The sequence below is a fragment of the Somniosus microcephalus genome, chromosome 19 (assembly GCF_052327205.1).
Source record: "Somniosus microcephalus isolate GS21.2 chromosome 19, FLI_Smic_1.0, whole genome shotgun sequence".
NCBI lineage: Eukaryota > Metazoa > Chordata > Chondrichthyes > Squaliformes > Somniosidae > Somniosus > Somniosus microcephalus.
Window position 1 is genome coordinate 11,482,968 of NC_141005.1, and position 15,384 is coordinate 11,498,351.

Genomic DNA, 15,384 nt, shown 5'->3' on the forward strand with positions numbered 1-15,384 from the left:
TTTTTTTTATTGGTACACAGCAACAGAGTAAGTCAATAAAAAGGGAAGAATTCAGAAATCTAAATTCAGCTGTTGGTTTCATCATGGCTTCAGAAGGCGGCAGAATAACACTACGCTGGATTTTACGGCCTTAACTGTCGATCAAACTTACTAAATAGTAAAAGAACAAGCAAATAATAGCAGTAACTACATTTTGAGAGTTAAGCTTAGATGCTTGTGCTAAACTATGGTGCAAGTAATTTTCTTACATAATGGTTCTTTTCTCACCATCTTGAGTAGCAATCTTGCGTCTTTCTCTTTAAAGCCTGATTTAAAAAAAATTGCAAAAAAAAAAAATTTAAATAACTAAACTCAATGAACTACCACTCAAAAATATATTTTAAGAAATCACATGATGTTTGTATTTAAATTTAGTAGCTTGGGTACCTGCCTGACGACGACCACAGATTTGGAAACGGTTGCATCAAAATGAGCTTGAGTGTTCTTTCGTGAGTGCCTTTACACACAGGAATCAAACTAAACCACCCAATACCAAGCGGAATCTTCGACAAAAATGCCTCATTTTTGTCACAATGCATGTCTCTCCACTCGCCACCTTTTAGTTTGATGTAATTTCAGGGTATTTTAATGACCTTTTACAACAATCTGTACTTGTTGTAAGGGGGCCTCTCAAACCACCTGTGGAATTGTGCCTCGCACCATCATCCCGTTTGTTATTTAATCTCTCCTGCCTTCCATCCTATCACAGACCTTCCCTTTTGTTCGTTCTTCCCCTAACCCCCCCCCCCCCCCCCCCCCCCGCCTTTCCCTGCCCCTACACTTATTTAAAAATCTGTTCCATCTCCAACTTTTTCCAGTTCTGACGAAGGGTCATCAACCTGAAACATTAACTCTGTTTCTCTCTCTTCAAATGCTGCCTGACCTGCTGAGCATTTCCAGCATTTTCTGTTTTTATTTCAGATTTCCTGCATCCGCAGTATTTTGCTTTTGTACCTGTAGAATTGTCACTGCATTTCCTTTGTTTATTCTCCATGGGGATAGTTGCATCAACTAATGGATGGGGGTGGGGGGGATATAGCACTGAGATACCTTTGCTGCATTTTTTTTAACTCTTCCAATTTTCATTATGACTGTCTCTCCTGAAGGTATTAACTTAAGCTAGGGTACAGTACCAGAGGCAGCTGTTGCTCTCCTGTACCTTTGCTGAGGTGACCATTATCAACCTGGCTAGTGAATGTCAGTGGGCTATTCAACTGCAAAAGATTGAGAGGTCTTTTTACCAGGTATCTGCCTTTGAAGTAGTAGAGAAAGCCCTTCTTAGGCAGTCCCTCGGAACCGAGGATAACTTGCTTCCACATTTAAAAATTAGTTCTCGGGTGACTGATGAGTCCAATGCGGGACCTACAGTCTCTGTCACAGGTGGGGCAGATGGTGGTTGAAGGGGTGGGTGGGGTGCTTGGGTTGACGTGCGCTCCTTGCGCTTGGCTTCCGCTTGCTCCCGGTGAAGAGACTCGAGGTGTTCGGCACCTTCCCGGATGCTTCTCCTCCACTTTGTACGGTCTTGGGCCAGGGATTCCCAGGTGTCGGGGATGTTGCACTTGTTGGAGCATCAGTGACTGCACTATAGAGCAATGGGATGTAAATTTGATTTTCGCCACAAAATTTATCTCTTGATCTCAGCTACATCCATGTACAGAGGCACCCAGCAGAGGCCTGGTGCTTCTCTCTACCCCGAGAGGGAAAATTGAATTGGCAGTTAAAAAGTTTATACCTTCCAAAAAAAAAAATAACATTTTGCTATGTTCAAGGGGCTATATAAATACAAGTTGTTGTTGTTTCCAAGTTATGAGGGGTTTTGATAAACCCTGGTAGGAGGGTTGGTAACCAGAGGACACAGATTTAAGATCATTTGCAAAAAAAACTAGGGGGGCGCGGGGGATGAGAAATTTTGTTACTGAGTTATATCTTTTATGTTTCTATGATCTGGAATGCACTGTCTAAAAGGGTGGTGGAAGCAGATTTAATAATAACTTTCAAAAGGGAATTGGATAAATACTTAAAAAGGAAAAAATTGCAGGGTTATGGAGAAACAACAGGGGAGTGGAACTAATTGGATAGCTCTTTCAGAGAATTACATATTACATGGAATCAGACCATTCGGGCAACTGGTCCATGCTGCTATTTATCCTCCACATGAGCCTCCTCCCACCCCTCTTCATCTAACCCTCGGCATAACCACTTATTCCTTTCTGGAGTGTAAAGTGCTTTGGGACGGCCCGAGGTCGTGAAAGGCGAGATATATAAATGCAAGTTCTTCCTGAATTAATTTTGTTTTAAATGACTGGTGTTTCCCATTCTGTGCCTTTAAAAATGAAGGAAAGTTCCGCGCTCCACGGCAGGTGGCGCTGTGGGCCCAGCCCGTTGGCTCCACAGCGCCACCTGCAGTGGGGGAGGAGTGGTGGGCGCCTGCGGTGGGCTCCAAACAGCGCCGCCTGCGGTGGGGAGGAGTGCCCAGTCTGAGAGGGCGGGGTCGCTGGAAGGGGGTTGCCCGGATGTGCTGTGGATTTTTCTGCGCAGGCAGCGCGTTGGCCACGCCTGGCCGGCCGGGGAGGGGTCCTCTCTGTCGGACAGTTTGAACGGGTCGCGGTTGCTGTGAGACGTGTCGCCAGGGCAGCGCGGAATGTTGGTCAGGTCGGTGATTATTTTTTTTTAATTCATAGTTAAAAGGACAGATTATGTGTTTCCGTACAGGTCGGTCGCGCGCGCGCGGTGGGGGGAGGGTGAAGGTGAAGTGAAGTCTCTTTTCACCGGGCACGGTGTAGAGCGGGAGCAGTGTGGCGGCAGGACCCGTGTTGTCGAATCGGCCGCGCCTCCTTTCGGCCGATTGGCAACCTCTGCCGGTTACTGGCCGCGCTGGCCCGCAGTGCGCGTGCGCGGGTTCCCCGCCGCCGGTTACTGGCCCGCATTGCGCGTGCGCGGACTCTCCGCCGCCAGTTACTGGCCCGCATTGCGCGTGCGCGGACTCTCCGCCGCCAGTTACTGGCCCGCATTGCGCGTGCGCGGACTCTCCGCCGCCAGTTACTGGCCCGCATTGCGCGTGCGCGGACTCTCCTGTGTAAATAACACATAGGCTGGCCCTTTGCATATGTTTTGTTTTCTTGCTTCTCCATTTGGGAAGCTTTATTGTACGTTGTGCTTCAAAGGATAGCAAAGCCCGAGTTCTTTTTCGTTCATAAATTCATCCAGTGCTTTAATTTCCCCTCTCTTACACACACAAACAATAATAATAATAATAAAAGCTATATAAAGAGATGGGGTTTGCCTATTGTTTGATTTAAGAAACTGGTGTTTTTTTTTGGGGGGTTAACAAGTTACCTACAAACAATGACATTGGGATCAAAAATACAAGAATAGTCACACTAGTTACCTATTTGAGAAATTGAATCATTCAGGGAACAAAAAGTAGATGTTAACGGATGCAACCAAGGATTTTCGGTAATGGCCTGAGTTCTAAATCTGAAAATAGGATTGTGTGTTTTTTTTCTGTCAGTTTAGACCATCCGATTGCAATACAATTGGATTATGACAGGTTGCAATACAATGGGGTAATTATGCAATTAAACAAAGCATAGGTAGGATTCATGTGTAAAACACTTTTCCAAAGGTTCAAAGATTTCCACTGTAAAAAGAAAAGGCCGACTTGAAACTTGTTTTACTCTTAATCCATTTGATGATGTTGGTGTCCTTCTAGGTTGTAGATCTGGGTTCCCAGTAGATACACAGATGTTTATAGTCTTGTGTTCAATTACTAGAATGCTTTTGGTACGGTGTACAGGAAAGCTAGTGTCTTGGTGTACTAACTGTAGGAAGTATTCTGAAAATGTGATTTATTAGAAATATTATGAACGGAGTTATTTTTCAGCATTGTTACTGATGTGACAGTTTTTTTTTAAATATGTTCATTTCGTACAGCTTGTGCCAAGATCACAATCTAGATCTGTGACATTACTTCGGCTTTATTTGTATTGTACAAACTGCAGTCTTTAACAAACCAAGACGGTTCTATTTGTGTGCTGCAATGATTGGATTAGGGAATCAAAATTACTTTGTTAAAAATGTACAAATGTACAAATTATCAGATAGTTTACACCTGCTGCAAAGGCTGAATCTGTAATCCAGAAATAGGTCAACAGCTTTCCATATTCAAAATACCTAATCATTACACCTGTTCATGCATGCTAGCAGATATCTGCTTTGATAGGGATTGAGGATGTACTGAAAACACAAAAAAAATGAACATGCCTGTTAAAATGTTAGGTATAATTGGTATTTATGTCGTCGTTTTTAAAAGACCTCCAAGGACATCTTACTGACATCAAATCTGGTGCCTATTAAAGATTGTGGCAGCCTGTCAAATGTGCTTTCTTGATCATTTGTTCGTTCATTCCCAAAGCTGAAAATGAAACAAAAACAAAATGACCACTACGCCCCTTAAAAGAAAAACAGGAGATTGTTTGATGACTGAGATGATTGTTACATCAGACCAGGGAAAGAAGCATTAAAGAAGTTGAAGACATTAGAGAAACAAAGAGCATGTGAAAAGCTGAGGAGGTGGGAGAAAGAAAGATCTTGTGTTTATATAGTGCCTGTCACAACCTCGATGTCCCAAAGCGCTTTCCAGCCAATGAATGAATGAAGGGAGGCAACCCAAGGAAGCTATTGCCTAGTTTTCCTACTCATGAAACCAAATACTTTATTTCTTTAAATTTCCTCTCCAATTTTCTCTCTTCCTCTCCCCTGCTTTGCTGCAGACATTGACTCCCTCACTGGGTTACAGTTTGTTGGGTGCCAGTTGTGATTCGATATCTTGCCCAAGCGACCATTATTCACAAATGAATGCCGGCAGGCTATCCAACTGCAGGTGTCACAAAAAGGCCCAGTCCTGCCCTTACCCGGTGTCCACACATGCGTATTTTCAGTAGGGATCACTAGCAATCAGGATCCTTTTCTCTTGATTACCCAGTGACGCTGCAGTTCACTTGTATTACCCCTACCACCTCCTCGGCTGAGATGAGGGAGGCCACTTGACACACTTTACTTATCCATTCAGAACAGAAGACCTACAATACCTCCGTTATATCGTCTAACTAACTCTTGAATGAGTCTAAGGTTTCACCTCCACGACCTTACCCAGAGTACCATTCAAAGTGTTGATCACTCTTTGTATGAAGAAATTCTCCTATGTTTCCTTGTTCTAGTGTGCTGGCATACCTTGAAGTAGTGCTCTAGACTAATCTTATCTTTACCGTTTAATAGCTTGTGTACTTGAAAAAGGTTCATTCCTCGTTCGTTCCCTGCAACGCTAAAGAGCCCAATTTCTCCAGTCTTTCCTCATGTTCAATCTTTTTGGTGCTAGGGATCAGCCTCGTTGTTTTTCTCTGCACAGCCTCTAAGCCTTGAATGTTTCCCTTATGTCACGATGTAATCTGACCCAGGCACTGTACAGTTTTAGCATGACATCTTCAGACTTCTACTTAACTGGCCTGAAAGTATAATTAAGAATTTTATTTACTTTATTTATTGCCGTTCCATATTGATTTGACATTTTAAGTAATAAATTGATTGTTTTTGCCATGAGCTGTTTCTACACCATCTATTATATACTTGTGACATCCAATTTTTCTGCCTATATATTATATATTCCCTTGCACTTACTTGTATTGAATTTCATCTGCCACTCATTTGCCCAATTGCAGATTTTAATCTGACTTTTTTTTGTTCTTAGCAGCTTTGTCTGTCTCCACCAGCCATCCCAGTTTAGTATTATCTGCAAACTTGACCAGTTTGCTCAGCTAATTCAGCACAGACTGGGAATTGAACCTTGTACTTTGCTAGTCTATGTGGGTCAGCTCTCATTGGATAAACTTTCTGAGCCACCAGAGAGCATAACCGTCTGCTTCAGCCCAAATCTCAGAAGAGCACCTTCTTTAATGTAGTAATATGATTTTTTTAATTACATTTCCTTCACCTGCCATCCTTACAGTTTCTTTGAGTGAGACTACCAATGCTGGTAAATTATGGACAGTTTTATGATTGGGGACTCGTACACACTAGGAACTAGGTTGAAATTTGGGTGAAACTCGTAAACAACCTTTATGGCCATCAGAGCGCCTGAGCTGGATTGAAGATTCCAGAGGAGAAGGATTGGGTGCTTAATCTACTTTATCGTCCAGTCCCTTCTTTGATCAATATTTGGTTTCCAAGAAGGAAACGTACCCAGAAAGAAGTGTCACACCATATTGGGTATTGCTGAATGCAGTCTAGAAATGCCCATTCCCCCCTCCCACCCATGACCGATGATTTCTATACTGTAGGTAAATCTTTGACCATCTTGGTTAGCTTCTGTCACCAAGCAAAAAGTTCTATCCGTCTCGTACATTTTAAGAGTAGTCAACTTGCTCCCAGGTTTTCACCGATGCCGCACTTCTGATAGCAGTAAGAGTTGTGCAACAGCTACCAAATCGACTCATGCTCCTGCTCCCAAATTATGCATGAATTATGGGCAGGGCGAAGACAAAATGTGGGCGCAGAACCACTGCACCCGCTGTGTGCCTGGAGGTGGCGCAGATATTCAGGTGAGGTATTAATGGAAGCCAACTGACGTTACTCAGGCTTGTGACCCAATTTCCTCTACTGCTGCTGGTCGCAGGTGAGGGGAAGGCTGTCCCAGTTTAAGTAAAGACTTGGTGCTGCTGATTCCAGTGCTGGTGTTCAGGCGCTAGCTCAACTAAAGGGACAGGTCACTACTTGGAAATAAGTTTTGCATCTTGGCGATTTTTACCTTGGAATTCATTTAGGAGCTTCATCCCTTGCCACTGGAGGCTGCAAGCCACCAAGAGAGTCCATGTGCAGTTCCTCCCCCCCCCCCTCCCCGCATTCCCTGGTACACAGTGTATTTGAAGGAAGAGGAGGCTGAGGCAATGTTGGCAGTGCAGTGTCGGGCATCAACTTAGCTGTCCCCTCCCCTCCGAGAGGAATGCACAGACAGCAAGGCAGTTGTGCGGACCTCTGTAGCAACAGCAGCATATGCTGGCCTTGTTTCCCCAAAGAAAGCTTTGTGACCTGCTGTGGACAACCTGCAAAAAGGCAACTTAAAACTGCTGCGCTGGACAGAGGCAGTTACGGTCACAGTGGATTTAAATCTCTGTGCCATGGAGATGTTCTAAGGGATTGTTGGGGACTTGGTAGCTTTTCATTGGGACAAAGACTCCAAGGCAGATGAAGATCATGAACAGCAAGGCCGGTTGAGAGCTGCTCAGAGATATTCACGTAGCCCTGAGCTACAAATACTTGTTCCCTATCACCGACCAGCAGTCCTCCCACCCCCCCGACCAAATAAATATTCCATCCCACCTCTGAGTAAAGAGAAGCCAAACGTTCCCACAGCATCCTCTTCTCACAGCATCATTCCTCTGAGCAACACCAGATCACCATGATTCACTACAATCAAAATGTTCAGCCGATCAAATGAATTGATTCCCAAAAGTGCTAAATTTAAATGTGTGTGTGTGTGTGGTGTGTTTGTCACCATGGTGCTTCCCTTTCCCCTTCTTCCAAAGTGGTGTTTGAGGTGCGCAACTACCTATCCTAGTGCTTTTCAGAGTGAACTCCAGCTGACGAGACGGGGAGAAGGGGTACAACTGCACCTCTGGGACACTTTCCTGGAAACAAGGTGGCACTTGATGTCTTCAAGCGTGAATCCCCGGTGATCACACCAAAGGCCGTGAGCCCCCCTGCTGTGGAGATGGCCTAGCCCAGAATGCCTTCCTTCTGGTTCCGGCACAGGGGTGGGAATTGGAAAGCAATGCTGCCATCGGTGAGAGAGCAGAAGCCGCAAGTTTCAGCTGGGTGCTTCCCTGTCACTGCGCTGTCTGATATGCGGGCGAGCGGACCTTATGGCAGCAATGGCATTTTGGAAGCCTGGTCCAAACCCGTGCTTCGTTTGGCCAAGCTCATCAGCTCTGCTGCCCAGTGAGGTGGTGAGACTGCAGACAGAGGCCTGTTTGGCAGCTGTCTGCTGAGGGGCTGTGCTGTAGATGGCCCTGGAATTGCCACTCCCTCCACGGCTGACTGCATATTTTGCATTCCGTACCTCAGCATCCCACACATGCGGCTTTACACTTGCCACCATATGTTGGATACTTCTGTGCAGTCCCCCAGTGACTCCAACAACCATTTGTGCTTAGAAAGCATCTTTACAAAAAATAATTGGGCTCCGGAGATTTGGCTCAGTGTCTCGCCAGCTGGGGAGTTAGGTGACCTCCCTCTTTGGCCAATGGCTTTTTGCATCACTTCTACCTGTTGCTACTTTTGCCCATCCATGCTCTGCACCTCACTCCGCCCCCCCCCCCCCCCCCCCGTGCTGCCTTCCTGCTGAATCTCGAAATCCTCCGAGGGTTGATGCCCCATTGCTCATGGACAGATAGTTTAGATGCAATGACGGGGTGCACTGCTAAGGCTTTGTAATTGCCTGCGTGATTGGGGGAGGGGGGGTCCTGGGAGGGGCCTGTACCCGAAGTTTGAGAAGTTTCCGCAGAGATATAAAACTGAAAGTATTACAAGAAAGAAGTGAGTTAATGGTGATCCTGAGCTGGCATAGGCAAGCACAGGAGCAGCAGGTTTTGAAAGCTTGAGTGAGGATGGTAGAATATAGTGTGCAGACAGAATCCCTGGGATACAAAGCCTGGGCTGGGGCATGCCCGGTCTTTGGTGGCCTTCAGTGCTGAGGGGCTGCTCCTCAAAAGGGGTGAGGTCCTTGAAAGAAGTTTCCCCGCCCCCACCTCCTAATGCAGTCTTTCCCTCCTGTTAAGTGTGCTTCCTCCTGTAAGATATGAAACAGTGTGTTCTGCCCCAGGTGTAAAACCCATGTGAGAAGCCAGTCTGAAGAGAGACTTGTGGATCATGCAAAGGCCTTGATAGCTTGTACCTGTGGTGTATGCTTGTGCTAGGGGAGGAGTGTTGTACAAGGAAAGGAGTGAAGCCATGAGGGTTTGTAGACAAGTGCTAAAGAACCAAGATTGTGGAGGTCGGCGTGCATAGTACTTTGGAGGTCCAGCGCCTGTTACTTTGTGGAGAGCACTCCCAGTTGGTTGTCTACCTTGCCCCTTCTGGTAAGGTTGTGGAGCTTCTTTCTGCACTGTAGCCAGGTGTGGTGCGCAGTGCTGTCTGACTTAACATGCTTGGCCGCTTTCTGCCACGTGTTCCTCTAGACGCGACTATTCCAGCGCACTGCTGGCCGGCCTCCCATCTTCCACCCTCTGTAAACTTAAGGCCATCCAGAACTCTGCTCCCCGTGTCCTAACTCGCACCAAGTCCCGTTCACCCATCACCCCTGTGCTCGCTGACCTACATTGGCTCCCAGTGAAGCAATGCCTCGATTTTTAAAATTCTCATCCTTGTTTTCAAATCTCTCCATGGCCTCACCCCCTCTCTATCTCTCTAACATCCTCCAGCTCTACAACACTCTGAGATATCTGCACTCCTCTAGTTCTGGCCTCTTGTGCATTCCTGATTTTAATCGCTCCACCATCAACGGCCATGCCTTCAGCTGCTAGACCCCAAGCTCTGGAATTCCCTCCCTAAACCTCTCCTCCACTCTACCTCTCTTTCCTCCTTTAAGACGCTCTTAAAACCTACCACTTTGACTCTGTCCTAATATCTCCTTATGTGGCTCGCCGTCAAATTTTGTTTGATAATGGCTCCTGTGAAGCACCTTGGAACGTTTTACTATGTTAAGGGCACTGTGCAAATGCAAGTTGTTGTTCCAGCCCACTGCCTTGGTGACCTTTCCCCTCCTCTGAGGGCTGCCCGATGTTGTCATTTATTGAAGCTATGTGCTCTACTTCTCTCTGGGGTTGCTGTTGCTATCCCAGCAGCAGGAGACCAATCGCAGGTGAAGGTACATAAAGGGCAAGAAAAGAACAGGAAAGAAATGCGTAGCAAATAGTCAAGCTTCGTGCACCCAGCACTGGAATTAAACAATTCAAAACACTGCAGATACAGCTAAAATAATATCCTAACTAATTGCAAATCCAAATAAGTCACAAGAGTTTCCAAATAATTCCTGTTCAGTTGTGTTTTAGGGCTCCTAAGGAAGCTGTCCCTTCGACCCGAGACTTGAGCACATATTCCAGGCTAACACTTCAGTGCACCACTGAGGGAGTGCTGCACTGTCGGAGGTGCTGTCTTTCAGATAAGACGTTAAACCGAGGCTCCACCTGCTCTCTCAGGTGGACGCAAGTGATCCCATGGCACTATTTCAAAGAAGAGCAGGGGAGTTCTCCCCAGTGTCCTGGTCAATATTTAGCCCTCCGCCAACATCACCAAAAAAAAATCCAGATTATCTGGCCATTTATATTATGGATGTTTGTGGGGACTTGTGCACACATTGGCTACCACATTTCCCTGCATATAAACAGTGACTACACTTCAAAAGGTACTTCCTTGGCTGCAAAGTGTATTGGGGACACCTTGAGGTCATGAAAGGTGCTATATAATGCTAGCCCCATCCTTTATAGTTTATAACCGCTGCTTTAAAAAAAGAAGCCAATTATCAACATTTCTTGGTAAAAAAGAGCAGGGTTTAATGCTTGCACAACTTTCGGAGGCTTATGAACTGGACCCTTCAGAGGCTGAATGCTTCGAGGGTGATGTAATGTACCATTCCAGCTTTAGATGTAGTTGAAAAGTTGGAATTGTAGTGCCAAAATACTTGCAGTATTTCTGGTAAACAGTACAAAATCAAATGCTTTTCCAAAATAATGTTTGCATTTTTTTCGTTGCAAAACTGGCTGACTGTCGGGCTAGTGATATCGTGCAAATAGAATAATTTAAGTTTGGAGTTTTAGGTTTTCTTCCCCCTTTTCTCCCTTCCTCCCCAAAGATACTGACTGTTGTTGGCAACCTTCCAATAGCTCACCCAAGTAGCTATTCCTCGTCCATGACCTTGGATAGAGTGTTGGCAGGCATCAGCCCTGGCTCAGTGGGTAGCACTCTTGCCTCTGAGTCAGAAGGTTGTGGGTTCAAGTCCCACTCTGGAGATTTGAGCACAAAAGGAGGTACTGAGGGAGCACTGCACTGTCGGAGGGGCAGTACTGAGGGGGGGCAGTACTGAGGGAGCGCCGCACTGTCGGAGGGGCAGTACTGAGGGAGTGCTGCACTGTCGGAGGGGCAGTACTGAGGGAGTGCCGTACTGTCGGAGGGGCAGTACTGAGGGAGCGCTGCACTGTCGGAGGTGCCGTCTTTTGGATGAGACGTTAAACCGTCTGCTCTCTCAGGTGGACATAAAAGATCCTATGACAACAGAAAATGCTGGAAAAACTCAGCAGGTCAGGCAACATCCGTGGAGAGAAATTTGAGTTGACGTTTCGGGTTGGACCCTTCTTCAAAACTGGAAAGAAAAGAAACTAGATCGAAGGCAGGGCTGCGATCGGACAAAAGAATAAAAGAAACCAAAGAAGTAAAAGAGATTAGAAGCTAGACGAGATGGTAATAGGCTGGGATTAGGTGTAAAGTGTACTGGCAGGGCAAAAGATAGCTGCCAGGTGTGAGAGAGAAACAAAAGGAAAGGGGGGGGGGGGGGAAAGGAGTGGAACAATTACAAGAGAAAATGAAATGGGGGCCGAGCTTATGATCTGAAATTGTTGAACTCAATATTGAGTCCGGAAGGCTGCAGACTGCCTAATCGGAAGATGAGGTGCTGTTCCTCGAGTTTACGTTGAGCTTCCGTGGAACAATACAAGAGGCCAAGGACGGTGAGGTCCGAGTGGGAATGGAGCGGTGAATTAAAATGACAGGCGACCGGAAGCTCGGGGTCACCCTTACGGACTGAACGGAGGTGTTCCGCAAAGCGGTCACCCAATCTGCGTTTGGTCTCCCCAATGTAGATCCTATGACACTATTTCGAAGAAGAGCAGGGGAGTTCTCCCCGGTGTCGTGGCCAATATTTATCCTTCAACCAACATCACAAAAAGCAGATTATCTGGCCATTATCTCATTGCTGTTTGTGGGCGCTTGCTGTGCGCAAATTGGCTGCGACATTTTGTACATTACAACAGTGACTACACTTCAAAAGTACTTAATTGGCTGTAAAGCGCTTTGGGAAGCCCTGAGGTCGTGAAAGGCGTGATAGAAATGTAAGTCTTTTATTCGACTGTGGAGGACACTAAAGCTGAGTCCAATGCTGTCTTTGTGTGACCTACACACACACACGTGCTTCCAGTAGCAGTCATTGGGTAGCAATCCGAAATGTGAGCGCCCGCTGATTTCCCCATTCCAGTCCCGAAACACTGCGACTAATTATTGCATCCTAATTATTGCTTCTGTTAAGAGCAGTTAACTCCGCATAGAGCAGCAATCAAATGGGGGATCTGTGTGATTTAGTACCATAGCATGCACCAAACCATCAAGGGAGAATGGCCTTGCGACCCACTTGAGACTGACATTCAGCCATGGCAGCAGATTTCAAAATGGAACAGATCCAAAAGTGTAAGACAAAACCGTTTTTCTTTTTAAAGTGTGCATAATGTGAGAGATACTGGAGAGGGAATTAAAACTTTAAGCCAGTCTCAGGTTTCAGATTAATAAGGGACATATACATATCCCTACCCATCTGTTATTTATCCTCCTGGCAATCTTTTCATGAAAAATGTGCAGCATTATGTTGGGCTGAGTTAACTCCATAAGACAGCCACGTGTGCAGCACGAGAGCTGCAGCAGACATGAGGCAGAAGGTGGAACATTTTAGGAAAATTGTCTCCTCTAACGTCAACAAAGCTGTGCGTTTTAGAAAATAAAGGGGCACCAAGAACTTGTGCAATTCTGTTTTATAGAGGCTGGAGAGTTCTCTGCTGTAACCGAATACGTAGTCCATGAAGGCGTGTATCACTTGCAAAGTTAAAAGGAGAAGCTGATTTCTTTTTAAAGAAAGCATGTATATAACAATAGGAGATGTCAGACAGGATTGCAGGCAGTATTCCAGTCTCCACGTTCAGCTGACCGACTGCACGAACTTTGCTGTTGCAGCTTGCTTTGTCACCTGAACCCGCTCAATTTGGATTGCTGCCTTGTAATCTACTGCTAGCCAACCCAATCTCCTTGCTTTCATAGTCAAGAGCATGATGAGCAAAATTAAAATGACTCTTGTATTGGTTAGCAAAAGTGTTTTTTTTAAGCTGTATACAAATTATATTTAGCCTTGTTGCTATGTCACAAATTACTCTTTCTGATGTGTTTAATTGTGATTAGTAACTTTTGATCCAGTGATGATGTAGTTGATTGATAAATAACCTGAATTCTGTATTTGCCACTGTCTCAAGAAAAAGCTGTGACCTCCCTATAAATAAATGGAAATAAACAGGAGAAGTGAATTTGCCCAACCTTAACCATGATATCTGGCAAAGTAAAAGTACAGCACTGCAGGGACCAATCTGTGAATGCTCCTGTAAATGATGGCATGATGTAATAAATATGCAGAGAAGATTGGCTTCTCCCTGATTGATGGCGCCTTTTCAATATAAAGGTCACAGGTCATTGCACAGTTGCAGTGTGGGACCACAGGCAGAAGGATCATCTGCAAGCTGAGGGTTTGTCAGAGCAGGCACGTGCGAGCTAAAAGCTGTCTTGATGAGCCAAGGCGTGTTTAGACAAAAGTATAACATTTTACAAATGAATTCTAGTTTTAGTAACCGGAGTGCCTGAAGAAAACAAATGCACAGATGGATGTCTTTCTAAAGAGACCGTAACCATGTTGAGAATTATCATGCTGGGTTGGACAAAATAGAAACCAGAGTCAGTTCCTTATCGCATTTTATTGACTAGCAATTCCCCCCAGAAATCATGTTAACAGCACAGATGAAGCCAGAGTTATTTAAAAAATAAAATAAACTGCAGGTCAATTGTAAAGTTAGAAGGGATTTATGATTCAGCGCTGTTTCGAACCCCTTGTGTTGGAGATTAGTCATGGGACTCAAATTTAAATGTTATAGACTACATTAATGTCAATACTAAAAGAATTAGAACTGTATTTTTTTTAAATGCAGAAGGGGAAACATTTTGCTTAAACAAAGATCATTTTCGTGACACTCTAATGAAGGGTCTATTGTGGGAGGCAATTTTCTGAAAAATCTGAAATATCAAACAGTTTTAAAAAAAAATGTGTGTGGGTGGCCAAGAGCTATACTAGATATTCCATGTTTGGAGGCGGTTTGTGATCTGGTGATGAACACCAGGGTTCACAGTAATTAATATATTCATGGCCACATTTATTGTGGAAAAGGATCATTCAAGACAACTGATTTATGCTGCACGCCATTCATTCTTCAGATGCATTATTTCTAAAAAAAAAATAGCAATCAAAGCTGTTTTATAAAAAAAAGCACATGGGATCCTTGGCTTTATTAATAGAAGCATAGAGTACAAAAGTAAGGAAGTTATGCTAAACATTTCTAAAGCACTGGTTAGGCCTCAGCTGGAGTATTGTGTTCAATTCTGGGCACCGCACTTCAGGAAGGATGTCAGCCTTGGAGAAGCTGCAGAGGAGATTTTCTAGAATAGTACCAGGGATGAAGGACTTCAGTTATGTGGAGAAGCTGGTGTTGTTCTTCTAAGAACGGAGAAGGTTAAGGGAAGATTTGATAGAGGTGTTCAAATTCATGAACAGTTTTGATAGAGTAAATGAGGAGAAACTCGGGGGTCGGTAACCAGAGGACACCGATTTTAAGGCAAAAGAACCAGAGATGACATGAGGAAACATTCTTTTACACAGCGAGTTGTTAGGATTTGGAACGCACTGCCTGCAAGGGTGATGGAAGCAGGCTCAATTGTAACTTTCAAAAGGGAATTGGATTAATACTTGAAGGGAAAACATTTTCAGGGCTATGGGGAAAGAGTGGGACTAGTTAGATAGCTCTACCAAAGAGCCGGCACAGGCACGATGGGCCAAATGGCGGCCTCCTGTGCTGTATCATTCTATGAAATATGATCAGGGCTTTTCTTTTTTGGGAGAAGAGGAACATTATAATTTGTCCAAAAGTGTTTTCATTCAGAAACGAATCTGTGTGAATGAAGAGATGAATTTTGATGTGAAATAGCATACAATTTGAGAATGGAAACTAAAGGCAGTTTATAAGTCTTTCCATTTGTTTTATTATCCCAGAATTCATATGTGGAAGATTCTGTACTTGAACAGAAGGGTCTGATTAAATGCTGTGCCCTGTTGCTGTTTATGGCACTACGATGCAGACAATCTGATGAGTTGCGTTGTGTCACGGTGACAAAATAGCAATCAGCATTTCTATGTGTTTGAACAGGTCCGTTTGTAACCAA

General features: G+C 44.8%; 1 protein-coding gene across 1 annotated transcript in view; it reads left to right on the plus strand.

Moving 5' to 3' along the window:
* Nucleotides 1–2,577: 2,577 nt before the first annotated feature.
* The window catches only part of ankle2 (ankyrin repeat and LEM domain containing 2), a 51,037-nt gene continuing 38,230 nt past the window's right edge, over nt 2,578–15,384 (plus strand). Inside the window, exon 1 of the mRNA XM_086011953.1 lies at nt 2,578–2,691. The gene's annotated coding sequence lies outside the window, so the exon portion shown is untranslated. The remainder of the gene's footprint in view (nt 2,692–15,384) is intronic.